At 45.4% G+C, this 16,270-nt stretch overlaps 1 protein-coding gene across 1 annotated transcript in view; it reads left to right on the plus strand.

Moving 5' to 3' along the window:
• Positions 1-1,777: 1,777 nt before the first annotated feature.
• LOC146866932 (importin-9-like) overlaps positions 1,778-16,270 on the plus strand; it is a 269,255-nt gene continuing 254,762 nt past the window's right edge. Inside the window, exon 1 of the mRNA XM_085603265.1 lies at positions 1,778-1,814. The gene's annotated coding sequence lies outside the window, so the exon portion shown is untranslated. The remainder of the gene's footprint in view (positions 1,815-16,270) is intronic.

Consider the following 16,270-nt stretch of genomic DNA (forward strand, 5'->3'; position numbering starts at 1 on the left):
CATGTGCGACAATGTTTGTTGGCGCCCCCCCCAATGACCACCTCCACCACGGATTCTCTCACTAGCATCCTTTAACAGTGACTAAGTCTCCATAACCACACTCTCTCAGATACACTGAATTAGTTATATAGCACCACTCATACCAGTGTAGGGTGTCCGAGCACTTTGCATCACACACACATTACACAGAGACAATCAATCATGCGTGTGTAAATCAGTGTAAAAAATGTTACATAAGCCAAAGGACTAAAAGTGTAGGAGTCACATGTAATCCATACTGGTAGGCAGTATAGTTTAAGAGTGCTTGGTGTGGAGAGGCACAAACTCAGAGTTGAAAAAGAAACAGCATAGTTGGGAGTTTTCTTTAATAATAAAAATCGATTTCTAGCCAAATTAACCCTTTTTGCAACATTAATCAATGTTCTAATAATGTATACTTTGCAGTGTGTATGCAGTTCTAGGATAAAAGTTAATAGCTTACTATTCTATATTAGGACTTTAAGTTATAAATTGCAAGTAACAAAAAAGATGTCTCTTTTGAAAGCAGTAACCTGATGATCTGTTTACATCATACGCACTCTGTAATCCACTTGCTACACGTTCTTTGCAGCAGGCATACTAACTCTCTGCACTAACTTTACTTAAGTCAAAACCTCAACTATACAAAATTCTGATCTCTCTCCAGGAAGATAATTAATCACACGAGTTATCTTGACATTTATGTGAGGCCTGGTAATTGCGAGTGGAAAGAAACGCTGCAGCCGGTGCTTCAAAAGCATAATAAACTTTCAAACACGGCGCCCCCAGGAAGCCAGCACCCGGTGCGGTGGCACCGGTCGCACCGCCCTAAAGCCGGCCCTGTGGATGGGTGTATGTTCAGCCTCGAGGGAGCGGCTGGTAACCTAGTGTCTGTTGAGACACTAGAAAGTGTCCAGCAGGACACTACAATTGCTGACATTCTGGACGAGAATATTATACGTTTACTTGGTGTGGTTAGAATGTATTTGCATGAAACACAATTTATTTTTTGAAGATGGAAAAAAACCCAACTTTTAGTTGGCCCTCCACCCCGTTTACCGTTATTCAGGCCTTTGCAGTAGGGCACGTTTCTCCCTTTGATCAAAGTTGAAAGTTTGGCAGCAAATGTATAGCAACTTGTACGTTGTCAAGCCAGACGTAATTACCAATATTTTATTTCAGTCGAAAAGTTGCAAGCATTTCTTGGCATTAAGCATTTTAAGTGTTGCAAATTAAATAATAGTTTTGATAATATTGAAAATAATTAGAGTTTTGTAAATTTCTTAAATAGGAGGTTAGTGTTTGAATATTTTTTTAAATCACGCATTAAACCACACATTCGAAAAGCGCCCCTTCAGCCAGCGGTCCGGATGTGTCAGCCCCACTCCCAAAGGTACTCGAAGAGCAATCTAGTTGACCTGGTCACAAGGCGTACCCCTTCCAAAAATTGGCGTAAACAGATTGGTCACAGAGGAACTGGAATTTGTTTTTCCAAAGCTGGAATGTCAAAGGGAAACAATACATTATTGCAAAAAAGCTTTTACATTTCGTATTATTTTCTAATTACAAGCTATTCTCTTGGTAAGATTTTATTTTTTCAAATTGTGTAAAATATTTGCCCATTACTTTAAGCGTCTGGTTCGTTTCTTTCAAGGCTGTGGTACACATACACAGTAATGCAAGGTTTCAATGAAAACCGCGTTGCGTTTTCCTGCCGCCTAGTTCTCTTCTATGACTGCACTCGGACTCGGAATCAGCTCCTCTTCAAGATGGCTGCCGCTCTGCCTCTAGGAGAGGTACGGGATGGGGCTGCTGGCTCTTTGGCGGGCTCGGCAGCTCCTCCATTCTGGCGGTTAACGGCAAGCTTTGCACCGGGCGGCATGGCGGCAGTAAGCGGTGTGGGGCTTGGCTCTCCCCCGCAACACTTGTTAAAATGTGACCACTGGTATACGGAGCATTTTTTTTGGGATTCTCCTTCTTTAACATGAATGCTGGTACCAGACACAGCACTCTCTTTTGATTAACATAGACTCCTAGACAGTGCGTAATTATATGAAGTGGTCGTTAACCTTTTGACGTCTGTGGACCCCCCCCCCACTTAATCATTACTGGAACTCGGGGACCCCCACTGAATCTTTATTGAATTTTGGGGACCCTCACTGAGTTATTACTGGTAGCTGGGGACCTCTGCCTAAGCATTTTTTTGATTACTTGACCTGGAAAATAATACACAGAAAATACAGAAACAAACGTTCATCAAATATACACCAACTATTATAATTAAAAGTAAATCCATTTTTAGGTCTCGCCTTGCTATCGCTTAAGCGATCGCAAAGCGAGACTATAGGGGCTTTGAAAAGTGCTCCCAAAAAGCGGATTGCATGGCTAGCACGCGCACAATCACGCGCATCGTGCCGCCATGCAATCCGCCTTTTGGGAGCACTTCAAAGGGTCCGCTCCCCCGCCCCCAAGCGCGCGCGCGCGCCACGCTCCGCCGGGCTTGTCTTGTTTTTTTTAACTTTAAGCGCGAGGCGCGCGTGCGGCCGATGCTTGTTCTCTTTCTGCAACTGGAGCAGACTGTGAGTCAAGTCAGTAATTATATGAGGCCATCACAACTCTGCTGTCGTCACGATTTGAGTAGACTTTGTGAGTGAAGTCAGCCTCATGATGTGAGCACAGAACGGAGTCATCCGCCTGTTTTTAATGAACTCACACTGCGCATGTGTCATACACTAACTCGTTAACTACTCGGGTTAGTGCGCGGGCTGCATACAGCAGGGCTTGTTTTTCTTTATTTGCGCAATGGCGTGGCGACAGCTTGTTCTGTCTTCCAGCAGGACCCTAATGCTCATCTATATTAAACCATCTGAGTTCAGGAATCCGGCCAGATCATCTCCTCCTGCTTCCGCTCCGGGAGGAGGAGTGCTGCCGGGAGAGTTTACTTTTAACGAGGACCCCCCTCTGCCCGACAGCATCAGAACAACATTTCGGATGGGAGGTCGCCGAGGGAGCAGGAAGCCATCCAACCTGTTGCAAGCGACGGAGCAAACTTCAGGGCTGTGAGCTCGGGATGAACATTTCGCCCTCAAGGTAAGCCAGTCTGGGCTGTTTGCTCTGTCTCTCTTGCCTCTCCCCCTCCTGACTGACCAGCAGGGGTAGATCTCTCTCCTTCACCGACTCTCTGTAGCTGCGTTACTTTTCCCCGTAGAGATGGTAATGTTTTTATACTTTTTGTACCACTTTGGTTTTCTTACGCCAGGCGAAAGCAGAGTGCTACTATTTTAAAAAAACACTTTTTCTTTTTATTCCCACTCGTATTTTTTTTTTTGTCAGTTAATTTCGCAGTATCCTCCCTCGTGTGTGTTTTGTACGTTTGCACTTTGATACTCGGTAGGGGAAGAGGTTACACATGATTCCCTTGTAGCCAACATCACTTTTTCGTAGTCTTGTACAGCACAGTGCTCTTAGAAAGGGGGTATTACGGGTGGTGGGTATGTTTTTTCACTACATATCTTTGCTTCTAACTACAAAACTCTTATACCAAAAAGTCATGTGCACCCCATTTGCACTTGGATAAATTTTTCCCCTGGAAAAAAGACGGAGGACACAGTGGTGATGGTGTTGCGTGTGTTTGTTGAGGGATGCCTACATTCTGTCCGGTGTCCATCTTTTCCCTGTCGAACGACTTCTCTTCGGCATCCTTGACGGTGCCTCATTTGCACTTCTGTGAGAAGAGGTGAGGTTTCAGTAAGCGAGACGAAAGAAAATGCTTTTTCTACTTTTTCATTACAATTGTCATGGAGTGGGGTTGTGATGCATAATACAGTGTCCGGATATTTCACTGTATTGAAGGAAAGCCCCTTCACCTTCTTTTTACTCCTCACAATGTTTGAATCACAGCCCATTAAAGAGGACAAGTAGGATGGGGAGCTAGGTTTGGGTTAGCCCAGGGAGCTATCTGAGAAAAGACCAGCTCTGATCACCACACACCATCATGCAACGGTACATACCTGGGAAGAAAACATTTAATAGGCCTCAAACACAGTTCAAAACTGACACTAGTACAAATGCAAATAGATTTCGCAGTTGCAACAAAGTGAGCTATTGCCATTTTGCATTACACAATTTGATTAATGCTTCACAAAGGGAAAAAGAACAATTACATTTACAATGTCAATAGCTCAAAATAATGTAATTGTGAGACCTATTGCATTGAAAATGCTTGTTATGCTATTGGGAAGGTTGGAGCTTTTCTAAATGCAAGTTGAGGCCGCTCATCATCCATACTATAGTCTGTTTGATGCACTTGCACTGCTCTCACAATTGAATCTGAGGCCACTAACTTAATTTATAGCCTCCAATTTCAAACTCCTTCACACATTTAAAGAACGTTTTAAAATTTTCAATTTTGTGTGTTAGAGATATATCTATCTATCTATATCTGTTTATTATATTTAATTTTCAAAGCAGTTGCGGACCCACGTCTCCCGACCACAGTTTAATAAACACTGCTCTAGGGTGGAAGTAAAATGTGACTAACAGACCAATGACTGACAGGTGCTGACTGAAAGGCTAGTTGAAGCATTATATACATCCTATATAGCATTCTTCCCCTTTCCTCAGATCGATCTTGGCAGCAACAGTATAATAAGGAGCTTACGGTCTTGCCACACTGCATTGATGAACGTGTATTAAAAGTGATAGATTTTAAACATGAACTTAGAAACATTCCTGTTCCCATACCATAACAAAAACGGCACTAAATTAATTAGTCAGTTATTGATATCCTATGAGTAGACTAGCATCTCACAGGTGGAGCAACATGATAGTCTGTTATATCAAACACAATGTTTTTGGGCAGCAAATTTTCTGAATTTACATATTGTAATTGTTTTTAATCGCGCTTAATACCCATTTCGAGGTTTTGCAGTGATTTTTTCTGGGAAGCACGCTGCTTCGGAACTCAAGGTTAGTGGTTAATTAGGTATTTTTGGGTTGGAGCAGTCTGACTTTCAGAGGAAAGAGAGGTTGTGTTTTTGAAAATGAGTTGTGGGCAATTTGCTGAAATACAATAGTAGAGATTAAGGCACACATCTATGTGACAGAAGCTTGTGCTCAGAGAGAAGAGGCATGCAGAGAATGAGAGGGCCATTTTAAAGAAAAATGGAGAGGGAAAATAGGGAAGTTTTAATTAAAAGTCAGTTTTTCATGTTGAATTTTGGGGATGCAGTCAGATGTTTGTGAGGTGGCATGCAGTTTGAGGATGCAAGACTTGTAGCAAGAAACATTATCTGCAGGTGCAGATTGTGTAATGCTAGGTATTTCTATAAATATTAGTCAGGTAAACAGCCTTTCTGTTACTAGGCTAATGCTACTTCACCACTCCAGCCAGGTCAGGTGATCGGCTCAAGGTTTGGATGCGAAAAGTAATGTCTGGACACACATGGTACAAAATATCAAGAGCCTTAGGTTGCACTAAAAGGAAGCAATAACCTTGAGTTCATAGCACTGCAGACCTCGAAAAATCCACTCACCCTCTCGCTGTGGCAAGTCAGATTTTATCTGATAGAGCTATATTTAGGACTTACTCGCCCGTTCTGGCGAGTTGACAAAGAACGTGTTCTGTTCATTCAGAAAGTAAAGGAGTTATAAAGATGCCTTTAAATCTTGATCGTGTCACATTTGCTCTGTGTTCAGAGACAGAGGTCCGAAGTCAGTTTACAATTACTTTTTGTTCTTCGACTACAGAGTTCCAGGATTTTGTAAAGTGAACTGTCTGACCTACTGTACGAAATCTGAAAGGAAAGTATGTAGGGTATCAGGTTTTTCCTAAAACACATTTAAATAGCTAATAAATCAACTGTACAAACATTTCGAAATATATTTCAGTAGTTGTGAAAGCCCAATTTTGCACTTCTGTGCGATGATGAGAAATATATTTTAATAGGATGAAAATAAATCAGAGCACATTAATTGATGATGTGCAAATGATAAATGTTTTCTGAAAACCAATTTTCACAGATTATTGTTAATACATTATATAGTTTATCAGTAAAGCTGCAAGGTAGTGGGAAGGTTTTTGACAATTTCTTCGTCATTTCCGGTCTGTAAATGACTGTGCGCTACCACATCATGCCTAGGTACTATATTTATTAAAAATGAGTGTTTAAACATGAACTGAGAAACATTCCTGCCTCTGCACTGATAGCAATGCTTTTAGTAAATTGAGAGGCAAGTCGGGGATCATGTGTACCCTATATGTGGGCTAGATTCTTATTGCACATGGAGCAAACATTTAGTCTACTTAACCCAAAAAAAGAGTTTTGTTTTGTAAAGAAGAAAGGCTGAACTCTCATATTTAAAGGTGCACTCATATGAGAATGAAGAAAAAGGCAACTCTTTAAAATAAAATATTTGTCAATGATCACACAATTTGAGACCAGTTTACTGGTCAAGTTCATTACAGTTAGGTTGAGTAGTTTATTCAAGTTACTTGACCTGCAGGTCTAGCAAAATTTTTTGATTTTTCGAGGCCTGCACTGTGAGAAAATACATGGGCAAGGAATGTACACATTGGAAAATAGGATTCTGCGAAGGCTGGAGCCGATGTCTTCTGTTGTTCATCCTCAAGTTTTTCTCACTGTATACATTACAAAGCAGAGCAGGATCTATTTGAATGCCTCTGGTTTGAATTATCACAGAATGGAGGACAATGGGGGATAAATATAGCCAATTTTTATGTGGTCATTGAAGGTCAGCAGTAAGAATTATATCCTTGGTTTTGCTATCAGTATATTTTGTGATACAGTGTCAGAAGTGTAACTGGCATTGTGTTTAAGAACAAAATGTATTCAAAGAAAGAAGGTACAATTCCAAGGAAGTAGTTACTTTCAATCTTAGCTGTCTTAAAATATACAACAAGTTCATTTATTTTCCTGTCACTATTTGAGCTACAACGTTTAACTTTATCAGCCTGACTTAGTGAAAAAATATAGGCCTTTGCAAACTGTGAGGGCTAAGGTGCACAGGAGATCATCGGTCAACATTCAAGATGAGCTAGACCTATTCACCAAATGTATGATAATAGAAGGAAGGTGTAGGAAGCTGGGTTTCTGTTGCAGTAACCCCCCCCCTTTTTGCCAGACGACTGATGCACTTTGACTTGATGTGCCCTGGGACCCTGCCAATCAGGTTTTCAGGGCCTGTGTTCTTTCCCAAAACTGTACGCGGTACCCCCAATTGACACCTCTCCGGCCACATGTCTGTCTCTTGTAGAAGATACCATGGGTAAAAAGGGCACTGTGGCCAGGGAAGGTCTCTAAGGGCTGCAGCACTTATTGTGTCACCCTTCGACGCCCTGTACCTTTACACAAACACACACTGCCATTGCAGGCTGCGTGTTTTGGTGCAGAACAAAGTGTAGAGTCGACATGGCACACATACCTGTGTGCCGTGCTTTCAACACACTGCCCTGGCATAGGTCAGCCACCGCTCTAGCTGGGTGCACTATACCAGTGGTGAGGGTACAGGTGCATGAGCCTGTACCACTACAGTGTCTAAACCAATTCTTAGACATTGTAAGTGCAGTAATGCCATTAGGGTATATGGTGCTGACTGTTTGTCATTACAAACTCCACAGCACCATAATGGCTTTACTGAAAACTGAGAGGTTTTGTATCAAACTTCTCAGGACATTAAACCCACAATGATGCCAGTGTGGGATTTAATGAAGAGTGCACTCAGAGGGCATCTTAGAGATGCTCCCTGAAAAACGACCATCCTCCGGTGGGTTACCTGACTGGTACACACCAGCCTGCCTCCACGAGATATGTTTCAGGACTTTCTTGGGCAGGGGTGGTCACACCTCCGCCAGGCCAGGAAGGGCCATCTGTGACAGGGGAGCTTCAAGGGCCTTGCCACCTTTGTAATGCGACCCCCCAGCCTCTCCTGCTAGCAGGAGCTGGCCCCCTTCCTGTCTCCCCTCCTTTTCGGCGGGAAGGCAGGCGGGAAAAATCAGCACAACCCAGGAGGTGTGCCCACCTCTGCAAACCCCTCCCCTCAGGTGGGGGAGGCTAGGTGAAGCTCTGCAGTATCCACAGATTCTGCGCCAAAAGTCGCCTTGTCTTTCAGCCAGTGACCTGACTGAGTGCCTTCAACAAAGACCGGATCTCCTGTGAACAGCAGCTCTGTTCAAAAGAAACTCCCAAGATGGACTCTGAGCCTGCTGAGGACAACAAACCCGACGCCTGGAACCACCACTGTACGTGTGGCTTACAGCACCAGTTCAAGTGGCCCACCCGTCCCAGTGAGGTCCCCAGCACTCCAGAGTCCGAGTCCACTGTGAGTTGACTCTTCCAGGACTCCCCAACTTCACCTGCAGCCTCTGCACGGAGACCCCCCCAACTGCGAGTGGCCCTGTAAGGTGAAATCCGACCTCAAAAGACACCTAGCATTCAGCAACCCTGCTCCCTGGAGAAGAGAACCCGAGGTGCACCTACGTCCCCGAGCCCTCCAACTTACCTGCCCAGCCGTTGGTTTCTCCTGGAAGTCTTCCTGGACCGAGCCTGCAGCAAAAATCTAAAACCGGCAACTCCCATTGAAAACAGGGCACCCAGTGCCAAAAGAGCACCCTGTACCCAGCTGCCCCTGTGCTGCTGCGGGTGCACTTTGTGTGCTAACTCTGATCCCCCCCTATGCCCTGAGCCTAACACCAGAACTTTGCTCCCACAACCTTGTGGCCTGCTCATGAGCTGCCACCAACCGGTGGCACCCTATCCTCCATTGGATCACATTGGGCCTCAGCACTCTGCACCCGGCCTCCCTAGTGCTGCTGAGGTTGGTTTGAGAGTGCATCCTTGACCCTGGGGGAACCCTGGTCTAACCCCAGAAATCCAACTCCCACAACCAAGTACTTACCTGTTAACGATAACCACGTCTTCTCCATAGGAATACATTGACTGTTTTTCCTTGCAAATTGTTCTAAATGGTGTGTAGTTGGTTTTGTATGAGAACTTGAAAACTGCCAATAACCAAAAACGGCTTAACTTACCTTTTCTCTAGGAAATATCCCAGTGTGATATCTAGCCATTTCACACTGAGTATAAAAAGTAATTCATAAAGTAATCTGAAAAGTAATCCAATCATCAATTTCCACTGTATCGAAAAGATTTACAAACCTGTAACAAAGGCATTTTCATTCAGCTTGCTTGTATTGTTCAACCTACCTTAAAAAGTACTATTTACACTTACCTGTACCAGGCTTGCTTGGCTCTAAAAAATTAAATTAACTACATAATATTTTTGAAAGAAACAAATTGGTCTGAGTTCAGTCTTTGAGTTGTGACATCATTTGCTGCCTGAGTGTGTACAACAAATGCTTAACACTACCCTCTGATAAAGCCTTACTACTTGCCCGCACTACCACAAATAGAGAGTGAGGTGCCATCTACTTTTACCTCTGCCTACCTTTGGGGTTCCACTGGACTCTGTGCACACTATACCTCATTTTGGTATAGTATATACAGAGCCAAATTCCTACAGAAGGCATCTTTGAAGTGGTTCTCGGGAGAGAATCCACCATAATAAGATGTTTGGTATAAATGTGCAATACACTTACTCTCTTAGGCTAAGCACTAGAGCAAGTAACACATCAAATATCAATCCCCAAACCAAAAGAACACATTTAACAGTTTCAGAAAGATAAGTTGCACCTCATTTGAGCAGCGTATGAGAGTGAACAACCTAATTGGCATCTTTCAGTCATCTAAACCCCCAAGCATTTCCTAATATTAAGGTAACTTTAATTCAATAACCCAATGCAAACCTCCGTTTAACTTTTTGTGACATACATGATGTGCTGATGAGACCCACAACAGTCAAGGGTGTCTAATATAAAAATGCAGTTTAAGTCTCCTAAGCACGTTTTTTTTCCCCCCAGGAAATGCAACATTAGATTATAAATGTATCCCGGATGCACTGTGTAGAACAGTAGGACATCAATTTAGCAAACACAGAAATCCACATTGCCAGATAAAAATATGAACTCCGTATGAACTCAGCCTTTGCTCTTTAATAGTGCATAAAACAAAAGCACTTTGGAAATCTTCTGTATTTTTTTTTTTTTTGCATGTTGTCTTGAAAAATGCAGTAAGAGTACTTTGAGGAATCCCGCCACTCTTCCCCACACACTAACAGCCTAAGTTAGGAAATAAACATTTAATGGACAGTTGTTAACCCCTTCCATGCTGCGCGAATTCCGCCGCTGTGCTGACGGTTTCTTGCGCGGGCGTGGTCATGACGGAACGGTTCCGTCATGAGCACAGCTCAACCGTGGCTCATGACGGAACCGTTCCGTCATGAGCACCGAAGGGGTTAAAAGAAATGCTTGCACTAAGTACAGTTTACGTATTACTATAATCTGTACTTTGGAAGTACTATTTTATCTTGAACCTAATTCTTTGCATATTTTGTGGCAGCCTATGTTATATTGTTTCTAAATGCAAGTTTAAAATAATGAGTCTCACATTCAAAGTGATTTCTGTCTCCGGTAGGGTGACCTCCTCTCCTTTATTTACATGGACAATCCTTAATTTCGGACTGCTGTTCGTAATGGCTTCTTCAGCCGATGCAGTTTTTCCATAATTGTTGTGCAGGGTGACAGCCTATACTGTGACTGAGTTCAACATCCTGCATTGGACTTTTAATCTGCAGCATCTTAACAGTCAGAATTAACCTCTTTTTTTACCAGAATGTCTAAAATAAAGGGTAAATGCTGTCCATTAAAACATCAGTGATGGACATTGGAGTGAATTTACGGGCAGTCCTTTTAAATTGCAGACTGGTGGTCCCCTAGTTTGAATTACTATTACTATTTCTTATTTGAGCGCAGTACAGACCCCAAATTGGCATCTTGATGTTGAGACAAAACCCTCTTGACATTGGCTAGAAAGCATGTCCATAAAATAGACCACAATTCTTGCGGTCTTCTGACAATGAGGTCTTGGGAGATCAATATAACGGAGTAAGGAGCTTTCCAAACGTGTGCATACTTCACTCTGGTGCCAGAGGGGCTGACGTTTATTGTGGCTGTGTGTTCTATTAGCTGCAACTGTTTGTCCTGATTGCAGAGCTGTTCCAGCCATTACCCGGTTCTCTAGTTATTTCATTTTGAAGTCACATTTGCATTGTAATCGTAAATACCAATTTCTACTGTTTGTGCTTTTCGTCATTGTACCACTGTTGCTGTAACATAAAATATTTTGAAAAAACAAGAGGCATTTGGCAAAACAGGAACAGTTTGTTTAATTAAACAGAGTTGCCGGGAGAACAGTGGCAAGCACAGGGTCTGAGGGCTGTCTCAATTTATAATTGGTTTGTGTCCTCCTTTTATACAGTTCATTGTAGGTAATAAAGAATTTCCGGTGATCCGTGTATGGTGAGGAACGTATGTTGCTGCCTTTGGAGTCGTAAATTAGTTGTCTAATGGAACTTATAGGTGGGCCTTGAACTTGCATTGTCACAATGTGGCCAGTGAGTAACATGTCCAGATGTCCGGCAATGGGAGCGCGTGATCACTGCATATGCTGTGTCCTTATTGACTATATGTTTCTAACTCATGTGGCATCTAACTTTATGGTGTTTTGGGAGTGCGCATACCTCTCCGGCCATTTGTGCTTTGTTTGGACAACACTCCCTGACCATTGTAGTGTTGCTGCGCCTATCTGTGGGATTGATCGAAGGTTTTCTGTTCATGTGTTTGTCTGCTGGCTACCAGCCACCCCACCTGTGACCGATTGATCAGTGACTTTGGGCCTAGGTCTTAGTGTTATCCTGACTACTTATTTATGAATCGGGGTTGATGTGGAGTTCACAACGAACTAATTCGATAATAAAGACGCATATAACACAAGGGGGTATAGTGTAATGAAAGGGATACCAGTAACCTAATCCTTTTGTACTGAGCGACTTTTTTTTTAGAGACAGGGAAATTTCACCCGCAATCCTGTGCTATGCTTCATTATAGGTGACCCTGTAGAAAATTTGCAGTTTCTGCAAGGTTTCCCATGATTTCTTTGCCCTTTGAACACCTAATATTTTTGCTGGCTGTAGGACTAGGTGGTGTTTACCCATGCTAACCATTAAGTGCATGTTCCCCCTTTCAATGTAACGAAAGCGGCATATTTAACTTACCTGTATATCCCTGGTATATGGTACAGAGGATATGCAGGGCCTGTAAGTTAAATATCAGTAGTGCACTGCAGCATCCATTGTGTCATCCACTGCAGTGACAGCGCAAACATGGCTGCAGGCCTGCCATTTCTATCCTGGCTGTTGCAGGTTTAAATTGTAAATTTGAATTGTCAAAAGAGCCCCTTTGACAGGTCAAAACCTTACTTTAAAATATTGATGTCACCCTAAGGCCTGTAAGGCAGGGTACATGGTAGGCCATGTAGGAATTTAATGTTAAAGTTGTTCTTGCAGTGAAAACTCCCGATAAGATATTTTCACTGTCAGTTGGGAAACACAATAAAACAACTATTTTTGATAGTTGCTAAAAATACAATTCAGTGGTGAAGTTGAATTTTCTATAAATATTAAGGAAACAGTACTTTAAAAAAGTAACCTTTTCCCTGCCTAAAGCATCTAGAGGCCCATTTGCTCTTGCTCTCCCACTTCTGCCAGCCTATTAGCATTTGAAGAGGTCCAAGTGAAGAGAACCAAGGCCTGGGTGTGGAGGTGGTGGTGTTCTCGTGACAGGATGCACAGAAAAGTCAGTTTCCTTGATTCAAACATTCGGCATACTTTGTCCAACAGCATTAGAAAACATGAGTTGCATATTTTTATTTTTTATTTTTTTATAAATCTTTTTATTAACTTTTCTCAGACCATCGAACAATACAGGACATTTAGCACGATACATGCAGTGAATTACCCATCCTCTGAACAATGACCGACCTTCAAGGACACAGATGAGACAAATAACAATAGCTGTTAGGGTCCCAGTCCTCCCCCCGGCTGCCTGTATTTCCGCCATGGCCCCCATATCTTACGCCATTTTTTGGTGCAACCTCTGCTTTTGTAGATAGTTTCTTCAGCCCTTTGGCACCAGTCCATATCCCGTACCCATTGGTCCCATTTGGGCAGGGTCCGCGAGCCCCAGTCCCTTGCGATATTCCTCTTCGCCACCCCCGCCGCTAAGGCCAGCCAAATCTCCTTGTGTGTAGTCCAGTCCGAGTCGCTCCTAATCATTAATAGCAGCCATCGGGGCTCCAGCGGGACCACTGAGCCCACCACTGCCGTCATTATGTCAACTACCTTGGTCCAAAACAGGATTATCTGGGGGCACTCCCATAGGATGTGATAGAAGGTGCCCTCCTCCCCACATCCCCGTACACAAAGGGCCGATCTGCTCCTCCCCCAAGCGTACAGATGGGTGCGGGGGTAATATACTCGGTGCAGGATCTTAAGCTGTACTAACCGGAACCTACACCGGATTGCAATCTCCCTTGGGCTCTGCAGGGCGTCCTGCCAGTCTTCGTTCTCCAGTTCCCCTATGTCCCCCACCCATCTCTCCCGCAATGTGACCAGGGGGTCCGTCATGTTATTGATGAATTTGCGGTATATTGTGGAAGTGAGTTTTCCTGCTATTCGGTCCAGGAGTAGCCTATCCTCCAGAGGCGAGTACTCTGGGATGGACGTGCCGCACCTTATGTGCGTCCGCAGGGCGTGGGTGAGGTTTAGGTAGTGGTAGTGTTGGGAGTCCTGTGGGTCATACTCTTTTTCAAGGTAGGAAAAAGACCGCGGAGCGTCTCCCTTCCAGACGTCCCCCAGGTATTCGATTCCTATGAGCTTCCAGCCCCAAAACCCTGTCAATCTAGTCACGTCCGACAGCAGGTCCCCGTGCCATAAAGGGGTTCGTCCCGTCAGGGAGTCCGACCACCCCAAGTAGACCACCCCAAGTATTCATTGGCCTCCCTCCAACATTGAATCACCACTCTGGTATGTGACGGCCAATCCCTACCCTGTTTACGGGCATACAACAGGGGCTCGCAATTACCGTGCGGCATTACCCATCGGTCCACTCTGTAGGCTGGTTCCGACCGATCCGCGTAGACCCAGCCATTTACCACCTGTAACTGGGAGGCCCAGTAATAGAGCCTGACGTCCGGAAGGGCCAGCCCCCCATCAAATACCCCCCTCGTCAGCTTGGGCAACGATATTCTGGGACTGCCACCATCCCAGAGCAGGATACGTAGTTCCTGCGCTGTCTTCTTGAACACCCCCGCTGGTATCGGGTATGGCGTGTTCTGCAGGATGTAAAGCAGGCGCGCCAATGCGAGCATTTTAAACAGCGCCGCCCGACCCATCAGGGAGAGAGGCAGCGACCTCCAGTGGTGCACGTCAGTTTTAAGACGCGATAGTTGGGGTTCCAGGTTCCTGGCGAAGAACTCCGCCCTGTCCCGTGTAATGTAGAGTCCCAGATATTTGAATCCGTCCACAGCAATGGAAGCGGGACACCGAGTCGGCCTGAGAGCGGGAAAATCACCGACTTTCCCCAATTGATTGTGTAGCCCGAATAGCTACCGAACAAATCAAAGAGGTGTAGCGCCTGTGCGATCGAGTGGTAGTGCCTGGCCATGTATAACACAATGTCATCTGCATATAGAGAAATACGCTCCTCCCACTCATCACTCGGTGCCAGGCCCCAGAACGACCTATCCCTCCTAATCCAGTGTGCCAGCGGTTCCAGGGCTAATGCGAAAAGGAGGGGGGGGATAGAGGACACCCCTGCCTGGTGCCCCTTCGTAACGGAAAGGCTCTAGACACCGCCCCGTTCACTCTCACCCTCGGTTGTTCGTACAAGAGCCGAACCCAACTACAGAATACGGGACCGAATCCCAGTCTGCGGAGCACCATAAACAGATAGGGCCATTCGATACTATCAAAAGCCATTGAGGCGTCCAGCGCCATCAGTGCTGTCTGGGCGGCCCCCACCTCCTCTGTCATATAGAGCACTCCGAAGAGGCGGCGTAGATTGTGTCGGGTGCTCCTACAGGGCATGAACCCGGACTGGTCCACGTGCACCAAATCCGGCAGAACCAATAGCAGCCTATCTGCCAAGGCCTTAGCCAATACCTTGGGTTCGACATTTATGAGTGAGATCGGGCGGTAGGATGAGCAGAGATCGGCTGGTTTGCCCGCCTTGTGGATCACCACAATCATGGCCTCTCTTTGGTCAGGCGGAAGCCTGCCCGCCTCCTACGCTTCTCGGTACATCCGGAGGAGCAGGTCCGTGATAATACTGGACTGTCGCTTGAAAAGCTCCACCGGGAGGCCATTGGGTCCCTGCGCCTTCCCAGACTGGAGGGAATTGAGGGCCTTTCCCATTTCTTCCACCGTGAAGTCTGCCTCCAGGCGGTCTGTTTGTTCAGCCGACAAAGTGGGGAGCGCAAAGTCCTTCAAGAATTCTGTGCACTCCTGTTCAGTGCGGGTGCAAACCGAGGTATATACCCCTTCGTAATAGGATGCAAAGGCCTCTGCTATCTCTGCACTCTTGGAGACCAGTGAGCCCGCAGGGTTACGCACCTCGGCTACCCATGAGCGCTCCCTATCTCTTCGCTCGAGCCACGCCAGCAGCTTGAGAGCCTTATCCCCCACATCGTAAAGTCTGTGCTGGGTTGCGATAGAGTAGTCTCGCGCCTCACCCTCCGCTAGGGCACGAAGCTCCTTCTGTTTGAGAGCCAACTAGTGACTGGCATCCGGCGCCGGCGATACACCGGCCTCCCTCTCCATCTCCTCAATCTCCCCCTCCAGCCGGTTGGCCTGCAGGGACTCTTCTTTCTTTTTTGCCCCTATCAGGGCCTGGGCCTGTGCCCTTAGAACGGTTTTGAAGGCCTCCCAGAGCGTGATGCAAGACTCCACCGACCCCTTATTTTCCTCAAAATACCGCTGGGAGCCCTCGTGGAGCCGAGCACTAATAGTATCATCTCGGAGGCGCCACGGGTCCACCCTTGGGAAGGAGGCCCTGTTAATCAGTGGCCCTTTAATCATCACCCCCACCGGTGAATGGTCGGAAATTCCCCGGGCAAGGATGCGGGGCTCCTCAAAGTCGCCCAGCTGGGCAATATTCGTGAAAAAGTGGTCCAACCGGGAGAAGGACCCATGTCTAGCCGAAAAGAATGTGTATTGTCGCTGTGTGGGGTGATGCGTGCGCCATATGTCACTGAGCCCCAACGAAGAGATGAAGTCCCTC

Source organism: Triturus cristatus, chromosome 1_2 (assembly GCF_964204655.1).
Source record: "Triturus cristatus chromosome 1_2, aTriCri1.1, whole genome shotgun sequence".
NCBI lineage: Eukaryota > Metazoa > Chordata > Amphibia > Caudata > Salamandridae > Triturus > Triturus cristatus.